At 39.2% G+C, this 16,647-nt stretch overlaps 1 pseudogene; it reads left to right on the top strand.

Annotated features, from left to right (window-relative positions):
- LOC145356587 (myosin heavy chain, skeletal muscle, adult-like) overlaps positions 1-16,374 on the top strand; it is a 28,284-nt pseudogene extending 11,910 nt beyond the window's left edge.
- The last annotated feature ends 273 nt before the right edge of the window (positions 16,375-16,647 follow it).

Here is a 16,647-nt window from a genome sequence, read left to right as displayed (position 1 = left end):
TGGCCCCACCTCTGGTGGGCAGTGCTAAAGTGCCTCCAGGACATGGGCACTTTGCCCCTTGGGCAATGCTGGGGACACAGGCTTCCACTGCCAGGGTGCCCATCCCAGGGGGCACCAATCCCCAACACCCAACCACCTGGGGGGCGTGGCTTGCTCCCCCTTCATTCTGGCAAATCTCCCCCTAGTTCCCCGAACATGGGGAGCCAGTCTGAACTCCGCCGGAATAAAGTACTCCTGACGGGGTGGGAGATTCACCCGATAATTAACTAATGTACACATTTCAAATACATGCAAAAAATGCCTTCCTGCCAGTTTCCAGCATGGTCTGACCAGTGATTGTTTGTCGGCTCTGGGAGATGTGCGTGCTTTCCAGGTACATGCACAAATCCCTGTTCAAGGCTGGAGATGCGTTTCTCCCACTGTGACCCAACAGAAAAGTTGTGGGTCACAAAGAATCGTGGCCAATATGTTGATGAAACTATGCATGCAGCCTTGAGTTTAAATTGGAAGCATTTCAAGTTGTCTTATTGTTCTTACATTATTATGGGGGTTAGATATATGGAGCTATTCCAGACCCATTACATTTGGATGGGGATGAACCATTTGCACACACAAAAATTTTATTATCAATTCAACAACATAAAACCAAATTGATTTTAAAATTTTATTTTGCGCATTGATCATGAAACGTGAACACTTACTTTAATCTTTTTAAGGTGTTCTTTAAGGCTGGTCTCTTGGGTTTACTTGAAGAGATGAGAGATGAAAAGTTGGCGCAACTTGTGACCCGAACCCAGGCTATTTGTCGTGGATTCCTAATGAGGGTTGAATTTAAGAGAATGATGGAAAGGAGGTAAACATCTTCGTGTATGAATATACAAACTATATTTGCCAATAAAATATATCTTATACAATACTACATGATGTTACTATTACACAAATCAGTAGAAAGATTGTTATGAACCGTGTTCCCCATAACTCTATTCTTCAGGGAAGCACTGTATACTCTACAGTACAACATCCGTTCCTTCACAAATGTCAAACACTGGCCATGGATGCAATTATATTTCAAGATCAAACCTCTTCTGAAGAGTGCAGAAACTGAGAAAGAAATGGCAAATATGAAAGATGAGTTTGAGAAAACTAAGGAGGCACTTGCCAAATCTGAAGCACGAAGGAAGGAATTGGAAGAGAAAATGGTGGCTATTGTACAGGAAAAGAATGATCTTGAACTCCAAGTCCAAGCGGTATCAATGTTCACAATTTTATTATGGCAAGTTTGTAAACAATATATAAAACTGTAGCCTGATATAACTAACTGTTACAATTTTCTGCAGGAAAGCGAAACTCTGGCAGATGCAGAAGAAAGATGCGAGGGATTGATTAAGAATAAAATTCAACTGGAAGCTAAATTAAAGGCAGCTAATGAAAGATTGGAAGATGAAGAAGAGATAAATGCTGAACTTACAGCGAAGAAGAGGAAACTGGAGGATGAGTGTTCAGAATTGAAGAAAGATATTGATGATTTGGAGCTCACTTTAGCCAAAGTTGAAAAAGAAAAACATGCAACAGAGAACAAGGTATGAATAGGTACTTTTTATGTATGATAGATGCAGAGCTCATGAAAGGCTCTTCGTACTGGTTGACAATACTTCAAAAACTCTTCTTTATTGTTTTGTTTTTAATGAATGTAGGTGAAAAACCTCACTGAAGAGATGGCTACTCTTGATGAAAGCATTGCAAAAATAACAAAAGAAAAGAAAGCCCTGCAAGAGGCCCATCAGCAGACCTTAGATGATCTTCAGGCAGAGGAAGACAAAGTCAACACTCTGACCAAAACAAAGACTAAATTGGAGCAACAAGTTGATGATGTAAGTCTTTCTAAATGCAACCAGACCAAGTGGATTTGACAAGATCACCTTGTTTGAAACAAATGCTGACAAAACATGTTTTTCCTTGAATAGCTTGAGGGTTCTCTAGAGCAGGAGAAGAAACTTCGCATGGATCTTGAACGAGCTAAGTGAAAGCTTGAAGGTGATCTGAAGTTATCACAAGAAACCATAATGGATTTGGAGAATGATAAACAGCAACTGGATGAGAAGCTAAAAAAGTCAGTCTTCATTTTACCATTAATCCTGGCAATAACTCCTTTATTCACGTAATTGCTTGAGCTCTGAACCCACCTGGTGTATAGTCGGCTTGCTGCAGATCCTTGCATGGCCAGCACTTCAGTTAGCTGATTTTTCTGCTCTTGAGCACATAAACAGATAGGAACAAAAATTAGCTGGTTTGTCTCCTAATTACATCTACCTGCTTTGGGTCACTTAGTTCAGTTGGCTGGACAGCTGGTTTGTGATGCAGAGTGATGCCAACAGAGTGGTTCAATTCCTGTACCAGCTGAGGTTATTCGTGTATGCCAACTTTCTCAACCTTGCCGAAAGTGTGATGATCCTCAGGTTAAATTACCTTTCAGAGGGAAGGGCAGCCTATGTTCATCTGGAACTATGGTGATTTTATCTTGTTATATCCCATTTATCTTGTTATATTCTGTATAACAAGACTTTATCTTGTTATGTCCCTGGATATCCCTATATCCAGATAAAAATCTGGAAAATTTTTATTCTGGATAAAAATCCAGAAATCTCAGTTAACATTCATTAATTGAACCAGCTTCTACTGCTTTGTGTAGGAGAGAATTGCATATTTGCACTAACATTTGTATGAAGTAGTGTTTCTTTTCTTCTGAATGGCCTGGCCCTGATTTTAGGATTAACCAACCCTTTTGATTCCTTTGAAGATCCTAAAATAATTGGATCACCCCTTAACCTGAAAGAAATTCAAGCATGTTTTATGTAATGTCTCTCTGTAACCTAACCCTTGGAGCACTGGAAACATCTGTTTGGCTCATGGAAACATATTTCTCATATATTAATATGGTTTTAACTCTGGATTTAAGATTGCATTCTAAGTATTCTGTAGCTATCCTAAATACTTTGTTGCCTTACTATGTCAAAGCTTTCTTTTTGAGTTTAAAAATATTCAAAATGTGTAATTTTCATTTTGATTTATATTATTAAAGGAAGGAATTTGAGATCAGCCAACTTCAAAGCAAAGTTGAAGATGAGCAAGCTTTGGCTTCACAACTGCAGAAAAGGATTAAAGAATTACAGGTGATTTATATGCTCAGTAACATTAGCGATCCATCCTTTGTAAAGGTTATGTGCATGAACTGATGTTACTTGTTCTGAAATTATAATCAATACGTATTCATCTTAAGGCGCGTATTGAAGAGCTTGAAGAAGAAATTGAAGCTGAACGTGCCTCTCGTGCCAAGACTGAGAAACAGAGAGCTGATCTTTCTCGGGAACTTGAAAAGATCAGTGAACATCTAGAAGAAGCTGGCGGAGCCACTGCAGCACAGATTGAAATGAACAAGAAACGAGAAGCAGAATTTCAGAAGATGCGCCGTGATCTGGAAGAGTCCACCCTACAGCATGAAGCCACGGCTGCTGCTCTTCGCAAGAAGCAGGCTGATAGTGTTGCAGAACTTGGGGAACAAATTGACAACCTGCAACGTGTCAAACAGAAACTAGAGAAAGAAAAGAGTGAGTTGAAGATGGAAATTGACGACCTTGTCAGCAACATGGAATCTGTGTCTAAAAACAAGGTATGGTTCTGAATGTTGCTAGACCAACCCTTTCACATAATTATGTTTAAGAATTGTCCATTTAGTTTTGCATCCTTTGACAATTTTGCATATATGCTTTAGGCAAACCTTGAGAAAGTGGCCCAGACTCTTGAGGACCAGGTCAGTGAACTGAAGACCAAACACGATGAGCATCAGCATTTAATCAACGATTTATCAACTCAAAAAGCACGTCTTGGAACAGAAAACGGTATAATCAAATCTTATTCAAATTCTAGAAGATAGTATATTTTTGTTCTATTCCAGAAAGCCAATTAGTGAGCTAGAGCCAATCATTGCACACTTCCATCTTTATTTCCAGAGTTAAACGTTACAACTAAAGTCTTAAGTCTGAAGACATCAATCATAGTTACGACCTGTTTTTGCGCTGTGAATTTCCAGCTAATCTCCATTACCTGCATAGAATTGAATGCAGATAACATAATCTTATGAATTTAGTAATGTTTTTGCTTGGAATATCTTCTGATTTACAGGTGAATTGAATCGCCAACTAGAGGAGAAAGAAGCTTTGGTATCTCAGCTGACAAGAGGCAAACAAGGGCATACTCAACAGATTGAGGAGCTTAAGAGACTACTGGAGGAGGAAACAAAGGTAACAGAATAATTTAAGTAAACTGTCCATATTAGCTTTGGAAAAAACTATTTAAAATATGGTAAGCTAATTTTCATTTTTAAAATTTATTCTTGCCACAATTGAAATGACCCTAATTGCAACATTATAAAATATTACATTTTGTGATGAATTATCTAGTAACTGGCAAAAGAAGCTACCATTATAAGTGACAATATGTTCATAAGCAAAATAAGACCTTAATACATTGGAGCAGAAGTAGGCCATTTAGCCCATCCAGCCAGCTCCACCATCTAATGGAATTATGACTGATCTGATACAATCCTCAACTCCACTTACCTGACTTATCCGCATAACCCTTGATTCCCTTACTGATTAAAAATCTGTCTATTTCCCCTTGAAAATACTTAACAACCCGCCTTTACACCCTCTGCAGTAAACAATTCCACAGATTCACTACCCTCTGAAAGAAGAAATTCCTTTTAAAGGTGCAATCCCTTACTCTGAGATTATGTCCTCTGGTTCTAGACTCCCCACAAGGGAGATTCAAGATTTATTATTGCAATATTAAGTGATGGTGTATTAATTATTATCACTAAATTGATAATTATTTCAGGCTAAGGGTGCCTTGGCACATGCTCTGCAGTCTTCCCGCCATGACTGTGATTTGCTCCGTGAGCAATATGAAGAGGAACAGGAAGCAAAGGCCGAGCTCCAACGTGGCATGTCCAAGGCCAACAGCGAAGTAGCTCAGTGGAGAACGAAGTATGAAACTGACGCAATTCAGCACACGGAGGAACTGGAGGAGGCCAAGTATGTTATGATGAAATGAGAGATTGACAAAAAACATCATTCAAGACGTTATTACAACATCTTTGGTTTTGCATATTTTAGGAAAAAGCTTGCTCAGCGCTTGCAGGATGCAGAAGAGCACATTGAGGCTGTGAACTCCAAATGTGCTTCACTGGAAAAGACAAAACAGAGACTGCAAAATGAAGTGGAGGATCTGATGATAGATGTGGAGAGGGCAAACTCAGCAGCAGCAGCTCTTGACAAGAAACAGAAGAACTTTGACAAGGTATCTGTGATATTCCAAAGGCAGGTATATTTGCCCTCTTTCTCTCTTCTATTTATTTTATAACTATTGCAATTGTACCATAAAAGTTCTGGCAGAGTGGAAGCAGAAATTTGAAGAAAGCCAGGCTGAACTGGAAGCAACACAGAGGGAATCCCGCAGTTTGAGTACCGAGATTTTCAAGATGAAGAATGCATATGAGGAGTCTCTGGATCAATTAGAAACTCTTAGACGAGAAAACAAGAACCTGCAGCGTAAGTCTTGATCTTTTATTATTTAAATATATATTATACTTGGCATTTTAAAATAGCTACATCTACTATAGAATGCTTTAATTAGAGAGTTAATGTGATAGAGTAATATGTATAACATAATAGAGAGTAATATAACTATACATAATATAATAGAGTACTATAATTTGCAATTTTTTTCCTAAAACAGAGGAGATCTCTGATCTTACTGAACAGATAGCTGAAAACAGTAAGAGCTTCCATGAATTAGAAAAAGCAAAGAAAACTTCTGAGCAGGAGAAAAGTGAAATGCAGGCTTCTTTGGAGGAAGCAGAGGTAAAAATAATTCTTATTTTTGTATCTCATATTGGAAATTGTACTTGAGAACATCTTTTCTTGAAACCAGTATTCATTAAAAACATCTATATTACATTAGAAAACTTACAACCAGTACAGGTATCTAATCCACAATTTGCACTTAAGTTATTATTTTATTTCAAGTAGCAAACTATTTAATATAAACCTTGCCTATGTCTCCAACTGATTTTACCAATTGTTCTTATGGTCCCTGCGAAGGCTGCTAATTTTTAAGAAGAGATATGCCTTTACCAGTGACTGATGGGAATAATTGAACATCAAGATTTCAAGTTTTAGAGGTTTTAAGAAAAAAAATAAAATCTACATCAACATTGGTTTTGCCTCAACTGGAGTATTGTGTCCAATTCTGGGCACAGCACTCTAGGATGGATGTTAAGACATTAAAGGATCTGAAAAGATTTACGGGAGCAGCTTGAGGGATGAAAACCGTCAGCTGAGTGCATAGTTTTGAGAAACTGAGATTATTCTCTTTAGAGGAGAGAGGCATAAGAAGAGATTGGATAAAGGTATTCAAAATCATGAGGTCCAGACAGGGTAGATAGCAAGAAACTTCCCCATTGAGAAAGAGTGGAGAACAAGAAGATACCCATTTAAGTTGATTATAAAAGAAGCATTGGTGACAGAGGGGAAGACCTTTATACACATTGATTCATTAGGATCTGGTGTGCATTGCCTGAGTGTGTGATGGAGGCATATTTAATTGAGGCTTTCAAAAGAGAATTGAGAACAGAATTATATCTGAAGAGAAAAATTTGCAGATCAATTGGAAAAAGGCAGGTGAGTGGGTCGAGATGAGTCACTCCTGCGAACTTGATGGTCTGAATGAGACCTTCCATGCTGTAAATATTATATAATTCGCTGACTCAGTGCACTCTGAATCACATTCTCCTTCCTGTCAGCTGCACAAAATGTTTAAAAAGCAGTATCTTGCTCCCTGATCTTTACACTCTTGTTCCTTTAAATTTTTCTTTAAATTGGTACAGAAGGTGGGCCTATTTCCAATGATTAGAGAGGGAAGAAAACATGATAAAAGAGAGCAAAAGAGAGAGGTCAGTGGATCACATGGTGGCACTGCTGCTCACAGCGCCAGGGAGCCAGGTTCAATTCCCGGTTTGGGTGACTGTCTGTGCAGAGTCTGCACATTCTCCCTGTGTCTGCGTGGGTTTCCTCCAGGCGCTCAGGTTTCCTTCTACCATCTCAAAGAGGTGCTGACTGGGTGCACTGGCCATGCTAAATTCTCCCTCAGTGTTCCTGAACAGGCCCTGGAGTGTGGCAACTGGGGGATTTTCACAGTAACTTCATTGTAGTATTAACGAATGCCTACTTGTGACACTGACAAATAAACTAAACTAAAGAATGAGAAGAACACACAGATCACACAGCAAGAGAGGTCGGGGGAAAGCCACAGAATGTGTATTGGTTAATTTATTTTTGGAGACAATAATGCTGCAGAATTAGTTTAAGTATATTGGATCTTTTTAAAAATCAGTTTGTCATTTTAATGACATCACTAACTCATGCACTGAACAGTACTCCTTCAGAGGATTTTGTGAATGATTTTTTAAGAATCAAAATTACTTAACTTTGGGCAAGATCTAAATTGTTCAATCATGACAGCATTTAATAGGTTTGATCCATATGAACCACACTTTCTGCGGTACAAATTACTAAACCTTTAAAACTCAGACCACAATCCTTTTTTCATATATTCTCATTCTAATGTAAATTTTCTATTCATTGCTGAAGTAGCAAAGTAAACAGGTAGAAATCATTGAAGTAATCTCTGATTGCTCACTTGGTGACATCCTGCCTAGATCCGTAACTCTGACAAGCCATGGTCATAATTATTAACACCATGGTGGAGGACTTTGGTGGCCAAATGAAAGTGGAAACTGAGGCAGGCAGCCACTTAATTTTCCAACACTGACGGTCATGCTCCTCTCCAGACGCCATTCCGACAGTCGGTGATTTTGCTGATGAGAGAGCAGGCAGGGCCCAGCAACCTAGTCAGTAGCTGATTCGAGCCAACCTCCAGGAAAGCCATTATCCTGTCACTGCTTCCCTCTTGGAATGGGGTTGGGACCCCGAAACAGTGAGGATGTTGGTGTGCTGAACCATCATGCATAATCTAGTTGCATATTTCAAACTCTGGTATCTGAAGTCTAAGGGCTCTTGATATTAAGCAATTCAAATTATTGTTCTTAAAATAACAGCTTAACAGTTATTGCATCCAATTATATAACTAAAAGTTAACATATCCTATCATTGGTAATGCATACAATTCTTATAACTACAAATGGGTGACATAGATGATACCCTTTTGCAGGCTTCTCTGGAACATGAAGAGAGCAAGATCCTCCGTGTTCAGCTAGAACTGAACCAAATCAAATCTGAAGTTGACAGGAAAATTGCAGAGAAAGATGAGGAGATCAACCAGCTGAAGAGGAACCACCAGAGGATTGTAGACACAATGCAGAGCTCCTTGGAGGCTGAAATCAGGAGCAGAAATGATGCTCTAAGAGTCAAAAAGAAAATGGAAGGTGACCTGAATGAAATGGAGATTCAGTTGGGACATGCGAACTGCCAGGCTTCTGAAGCTCAGAAACATCTCAGAAACCTGCAGGGTCAACTAAAGGTCTGTTTCTTAGACCATTTCTATTTGGTTTTCATGTAGTCACATTTAAAAACAATTGATGAAAGCAAGCTTGCCAGTGCCTTTAGGTAATCAAATTGTAAGCATTTTGAATAAAAAGGTAAAAGAAAACTTATTCACTGCAACCTACTGTAAATGTTGCAAACAATGTAAGTGGTTGGTTTCCAACAAAAGTTTATATTCTGATACATCTATGTTGGAAATAGGATACCCAGTTACATCTGGATGATGCTATCAGAAGCCAGGAAGACTTGAAGGAGCAATTGGCCATGGTTGAACGCAGAAGTGGTTTGCAGCAGGCTGAGATTGAAGAAATAAGAGCAGCACTGGAACAGACAGACAGGTCTCGCAAGTTGGCTGAACAGGAGCTGGTTGATGTCACTGAGAGAGTACAGCTGCTGCATGCTCAGGTTTGTCCTCGCACTGTCAACTTTGGACCAAATAGAAATGCAGTCTAATAGTTTATAGATATTACAAAACACGTTCTTACAGATTGACTTTCCTTGCAGAACACAAGTCTCATCGACACCAAGAAGAAGCTGGATTCTGATCTGAATCATCTCCAAACTGAAATGGAGGAAACAATTCAGGAATCGAGGAATGCTGAAGAAAAAGCAAAGAAGGCTATCACAGATGTAAGCCACAAGTTAACTTAATTATATGGTCATATTTTCACAAATGCTGATTTGTCACACTCAATCATTTTGTTCATACTATTTCAAGTTTAAGCTTGAATAATGATTTGCTCCATTACCTCACCATTATAAGGCTGCCATGATGGCTGAAGAGCTGAAGAAGGAACAGGATACCAGTGCTCACCTTGAACGAATGAAGAAGAACCTTGAGCAGACAGTGAAGGACCTGCAGCATCGTCTAGACGAGGCTGAGCAACTGGCAATGAAAGGAGGAAAGAAACAACTCCAGAAACTGGAGGCTAGAGTAAGTGGCATGACTGTGCTAGGCTTAGCTTGAATGCAAGTTGTATTGAAATAACTTGAAGAAAATAATAATTTGAAATATCAGTGTAGAATTTACTTGCTGATAAAACAACTACTACATATTGGTGACTGGTTTAGGTGCGTGAGTTGGAAAATGAATTGGAAGCTGAGCAGAAGCGGAACAATGATGCCACCAAAGGTGTTCGCAAATATGAAAGAAGAGTCAAGGAGCTGTCCTATCAGGTATTGTAGTTTCTTCTGGTGTTAATTTCAGAATTCTGTACAACCTTCTTATCTGCACAAGCACAATATATTGTCACCCTAGTCTACTTATTTCTTTTCTGATATATAAGTAAATTTTGCTCTTTCTTACTATTCTCAGTCAGATGAAGATAGAAAGAATATTCTGAGACTGCAGGACCTGGTTGATAAACTGCAGTTAAAGGTTAAAGCCTACAAGAGACAATGTGAGGAAACTGTAAGTAATTCTTTCTCTTAAATTTCAAAGATAATATATATACATATATATGTATATGTCCAAGTGTATTTGTATTTCTTTAAAAATATTTTTATGAAATTATCTTATTATAAAAATTTATAGTGAGGTTGTTCAATCGTTCTTTTTAATAACAGCTACAAAGAATATCCAACAGTATCCACCAATCACCACCAACTCATGCTCATATAAGAAAGTATTAGATGGGTGAAGAGCATTCAGCTCATCAAGTCTGTCTTTCCACAGGCTATAGATAAATTGTCTTAGTAAGACATATACTTGTCTAGTTTATCCTCAAAGGAATGTTCTAAATTCTCCCTAATTCCTAAAGAAGCCTAAAGGCAAAGTTTATCTTTTGCCCCATCTGTACCATTTAGCCACATCTCATTCTGCTTTACACATATTCCTGCCTCCATCCTGATGCCAAAAGCACAAATTAACCTGGCCTGTGTTATAAGTGATAGATACAGACATTCCAAATAGAGGCAAAAATACACAATTTGGCCTCTCGAGCTGCCCAGTCATTTAATAAAACCATGGCTGATGTGTGTCTGCTTTGAGTTCCACATTCCTATCTACTCTGATAATCTTTGATGACCTTGCCTAACACAATTATATCTACCTCCGCCTTAAAAATATTCAATGACCCTGCCTCCATCATCTTCTGAGGCAGTGAATTCCTAAATCAGACAACCCTCTGAGAGAAAAAAATCCTCTTCCTCTTTGTCCTTAAAGGGTGACCGCTAATTTTACAGTGGTTTTGGACTCACCCACAAGACAAACATCCTTTCCATGTCCACCTTGACAATTTTTTCCAAGACCTTGTATATTTCAATCAAGTCATCTCTCAGTCTTTTAAACTCCAGTGGAAATGAGCCCAGCCTGCCTAAACTTTCCTCACAAGACAACTTGTTCATTCCAAGTATCAATCTAGTGAAACTGCCCTCAACGCATTTGCATTCTTCCTGAAATAAGGAGACCTAAACTGCATGCAATATTCGAGTTGCCAATGGCTTGCATAACTGAAGCATAACATCCTTACTTTTAAGTTAGTTTCTTTTATAATAAAGGCTAGCATTTCATTAATCTCCTTAATTACTTGCTGTACCTTCACACCAACATTTTATGACTCATGCACGAGACTAGTAAGATCCCTCGGTGCCTCAGAATTCTGTAGCTATTCTCCAATTAAGTATTACTCTGCTTTTTTATTCTTTTGGCAATGTGAACATTTTCATATTTTCCCACATTACACTTACCTGCCAGATTTTTGCCCATCAGTCAACCTACCATACCTGTCTGCAACCTCCTTATGTCCCCTTCACAACATACTTTCCTAACTATCTTTATGTCATCTGCAAATTTAGCTACCATACCTTCACTCCCCTCATAAAAGTCATTGGTAGAGAATCATAGAATCCTAGGAGGCCATTTAGCTCATCGAGTCAGCACTGACCACAAACCCACCCAGGCCCTATCCCCATAACCCCGTGCATTTATCATATCTAGTCCCCCTGACTCTAAGGGGCAATTTAGCATGGCCAATCCACCGACCAGCACATCTTTGGGCTGTGGGAGGAAACCAGAGCACCTGGAGAAAAACCATACAGACATGGGGAGAAATGCAAACTCCACGCAAACAGTGACCGAAACTGGGAATTGAACCTGGGTCCCTGGCGCTGTGAGACAGCAGTATCCCACTGTGGCACAATGGTTAGCACTGTGAAAAATATATTGTAACACATACTCCTGTGGCTCTGCACTCGTCACACCGTGACAATCAGAAAAAGCCAGCCAATTTTCTATCCATGCTAATATGTTGCCCTCTACACCACGAGCTTTTATCAAATGCTTTCCAGAAATCCAAATACAGCACATTCACAAGCTTTCCACAATGCACAGCAGACATTACTCTTTCAAAGAACCACTAAATTGGTTAAAAATAACGTCCCTTTCACAAAACCATGTTGACTTTTCACGGTTACCTTGTGTTTCTCTAAGTTCCCACTTATAACCTCCTTAACAATCATTCTGACACTTCTCCCACAACAGACCTCAAGCTCATTGGCATAATGGTAGAATGGTTAGCACTGCTGCCTCACAGTGCCAGGGACCTGGGTTCAATTCTGGCCTCGGGTCACTGTCTGTGAGGAGTTTCTGCATTCTCCCTGTGTCTGCATGGGTTTCCTCTGGGTGCTCCAGTTTCCTCCCACAGTCCAAAGATGTGCAGGTTAGGTTGATTGGTCATGTTAAATTAACCCTCAGGTCAGAGGATTAACTGTGAGTAAATATGTGCAGTTATAGGAATAAGGCCTGGGTGGGATTGTGGTTGGTGCAGACTCGATGAGCCAAATGGCCTCCTACTGCACTGTAGGGACTCCATGATTCTGTAATTTCTTGCTTTCTGCCTCCTGCCCTTCTTGAATAAAGAGGTTATGATTATCTTGGTTATTGCGCTCAGCTCCTTTCTGGCCTCCAACCAGCCATTAATTAGTCAGACCCTTTTTGAATGCACTAATAGCCAAATGCTTTGTTGAGAGTCAGCTTTAGGCTCCTAAACTTTAAACAATTCTTCTAATTCTTTGCTTGCAGCCTAACTCTAACAGGCCACTTGTATTAATGTCAACGTTTTGAAGACGTGAACCATGTCCCTAAAATTTCTTCTGCCTAATGAAAAATCCATAATTGTGAGTGTATCCTCATAGAAAACAGCCCTGAGTTGCAGTGAACTTGCTTCACTTATCTGAAGCTGCTGTATCAGTGTAATTTGAGAGTCAGGGTGCCAATAACATTCCAAAAGCATTTTCAGTGATCTACTTCAAACTAGAATAACTTCTCTCAATTTAACATTAACTAAACCTTAGCACATATTTGATTAATTTGGTGGATGGGTTTCACAATAATTACAGAAAACATACGACGAATTCTTGATAATCACAACCTAACGTTTCCTTCTTTAACTTTGCCAATGAAACACTCTTTCAACATTTCTGTATTTACTGCATTGTTTCAATATGCATTATTTTACAATTACCTACTTTTAAATACAGTTGCTACTACTTAATCTAGTTCTTTTGAATCTTTTTATTATCCTTCTATTTGCCATCTAGCCACACAATGAGTAAATTTTATTATATTACAACAAAAATTGCCCAACCATATTATTTTCAAACATTGTGAACAACAGAAGACTGAACAGAAACCTGTGAATCTCCACAATCCCTGCTCTCATTCACAACTTTCTCATTTATCATTCAGCTTCCTGCTACAGGTTCTCATTTCACAACTTTGTTACAAGTCCCCTGCTAATTGACTTCTTAAAAATTAGTCAAAGCCAAGTAAACTCTTTTATGTGGTTAGAAGACCATCATCTTGTAATTTAGTTGCTCCTCAAAGAATTCCAGCATTGGGAGACATGATTATTTCCTGAATCCATCCTGACCAATCTCTATGATCTCTGGCTCTTTAGATGACCTCTGATGGCATTCTGTATTAAACCCTCAAGTTTAACCACTATAGTTGTAGTAATTTTAAATTTCTTATTTTTCTCCTTTCTGTAATGTTAAAGTAACATTTGTTATCTCCAGACATCAAGCTCAGCTCCTGCCTTCAGAGAACTCCTATTTTTCTTTTACAATCCCCTGCACCTCTTTGGGAATTTTATGTTATTTCCCAGATGCCTGATCATTATTTCATTCTTTGTTTCTTTAATACCCCTCTGGGGATTTCTGCTCTTGTTTTTTATATATATGTATATACATATATATTTAAATATTATCTTGCAAAAAGTGCTTGGGGAATGGACTAAGGCATAGCATGCCATCACTGATGTACCTGATGCCATTAACAGCTTGGATATTAATGCTCATCAATTTTCCCCCATCAGTAGCAAACCAGAGCTAACGCTTTTCTCACCACATTTCAGGTGTATTGATTCTGGCCACAAGCACACTCCTTCAATAATTCTTAAGTGGTTCTCCTCTCACTATGTGAGGTGCACACATAGACAAATGAATTTCAGTTGCGAGGCATGTACACGTGGACTAATAGGCAGCTGTTCAATGTAGGAGAAGCACTGATGTGATAAACAAAACAGAAAATGTTGTAAATCCCTAGCAGACATCTAGAGAGAAACAAATTTAATGTTTTAAGTTGATGACTTTCATCTGATGAAAGTACATTGACCCAAAACATTAATGCCCCACTCAGGGAGGGTCCTAGAGAACAGGAAAGTAGCTAATGTAACACCGCTATTTAAGAAAGGAGGGAGGCAGTAAAAAGGAAAGTATAGGCCCATTAGCCTGACTGATCATTGGCAAGATTTTAGAGTCCATTATTCAAAATGAGATTGTAGAGTACTTGGAAGTGCATGATAAAATAGGACCTAGTCAGCACGGCTTTGTCAAAGGGAGGTCATGCCTGACACATCTGTTAGAGTCCTTTGAGGAGGTGACAAGGAAGTTAGATAAAGGAGAACCAGTGGACATGATTTATTTAGATTTCCAGAAGGCCTTTCATATGGTGCCACATAGAAGATTGTTAAATAAATTAAGTGCCCATGGTGTTAAGGGTAAGATCCTGGCATGGATAGAGGATTGGCTGACTGGCAGAAGACAGAGAGTGGGAATATAGGGGTATTTCTCAAGATGGCAGCTGGTAACTAGTGGTGTACAATATACATTAACGATTTGGAAGAAGGAACTGAAGGCACTGTTGCTAAGTTTGTAGATGTTACAAAGGTATGCAGAGAGACAGGTAGTATTGAGGAAGCAGGGGGTCTGCAGAAGGACTTGGACGAGTTAGGACAGTGGGCAAAGAATTTGCAGATGGAATACAGTGCGGAAAAGTGTGAGGTTACGCACTTTGGAAGGAGGAATGGAGGCATAGACTATTTTCTAAAATACAAAATGCTTAGGAAATCAAAAGCACAAAGGGACTTGGGATTTCTTGTTCAAGATTCTCTTAAGGTTAACTTGCAGGTTCAGTTGGCAGTTAGGAAGGCAAATGCAATGTTAGCATTCATGTCGAGAGGGCTAGAATACAAGAGAAGGGATGTACCTTTGAGGCTGTATAAGGGTCTGGTCAGATCCCATTAGGAGTATTGTAAACAGTTTTGGGCCCCCTATCTAATGAAGGATGTGCCGACCTTGGAAAGGGTCCAGAGGAGGTTCACAAGAAGGACCCCTGGAACGAAGAGCTTGTCATATGAGGAACAGTTGAGGACTCTGGGTCTGTACTCGTTGGAATTTAGAAGGATGAGGAGGGATCTTATTGAAACTTATAGGATACTGCGAGGCCTGGATAGAGTGGACATGGAAAGGATGTTTCCACTAGTAGGAAAAACTAGAACCAGAAGGCACAACCTCAGGCTAAAGGGATGATCCTTTAAATGAGGAGATGAGGAGAAATTTCTTCAGCCAGAGAGTGGTGAATCTGTGAAACTCTTTGTCGCAGAAGGCTGTGGAGGCCAGGCCATTGAGTGTTTCTAAGACAGAGATAGATAAATTCTTGATTAATAAGGGGATCAGGGGTTATGGGGAAAAGTTGGGAGAGCAGGGATGAGAAAAGTATCAGCCGTGATTGAATGACAGAGCAGACTCGATGGGCCAAGTGGCCGAATTCTGCTCCTATACCTTATGCTTTTATACTGCTTATTTCTGGCAGTTTGTGTTTTTATTTCAAATTCCACGAAATGAAGTATTTTCCTTTTCTGCTAAACAAATTTTGCACTCTGAGCTCCACCTCAATTAGCAACTATGTAAACAATGAGAAAAAGTGGTCTTGCCAATTGTTCTCAAAGGAAACCAATCTAGTGCCCTTATAGCTGCCACGGTCTGACTGAATTTGTCTTGGCACAGGAACTCCACTGTATAACTGCTGATTTCCAGCGACTTAGTGATGGTTTGGGATCTCCATGATCAATCTCAGATTGATGATCCATTGTATTCTCAAACTTTCAAGTCTTCTCACAAATCAGCACTTAAAACCAAAGGTCCCTTATCTAAAATTCTATCTTGAGCTTCATCACGATCTTTTAGGTTATTCTGCTGCAAAAGTGTATTTACTAAAAATTTACTGCTTCTTTGTTCTTCACTTAAATGCATCTTTCAGCGACTATTCATCAATTTTAAGCAATGCGAAATATTTTGCACTGATATTTCTTGTATGTATTTTCTTTAGGAGGAGCAAGCCAATATGCATCTTGCCAAGTTTAGGAAGGTGCAGCATGAACTAGAAGAACGTGCTGATATTGCAGAAACTCAAGTCAACAAATTTCGGGCTAAAAGCCGTGATGTTGGTGCTGGCAAGGTGAAGCAAGTTACTTAAAAACAGGTTAAGTTACATAATAAATACTGCATTACAATACAGCTACCTACACTACCCCATCAAGGCAAAGCCATTTGAGCAACACAAGATCAGAGCAGACTCTGGGAAACAGGCCTGCCCATTGACTCATAATGACACCAAAGGAAAAATAGTCTTGCATCTTATGAAGTTTGCACTGAGGTTGCACAAATCACATTTGATGCACATTTTAAGTTCCTTTTTGATGCTACAAGATGCACTAACAATATCATTCAGGTCCTGCAGCTGAGCATT

Source organism: Carcharhinus amblyrhynchos, chromosome 21 (assembly GCF_965287045.1).
Source record: "Carcharhinus amblyrhynchos chromosome 21, sCarAmb.v2.hapA, whole genome shotgun sequence".
In the NCBI taxonomy this organism is placed as follows: Eukaryota; Metazoa; Chordata; class Chondrichthyes; order Carcharhiniformes; family Carcharhinidae; genus Carcharhinus; species Carcharhinus amblyrhynchos.
This window is presented reverse-complemented; position numbering and strand designations above follow the sequence as displayed.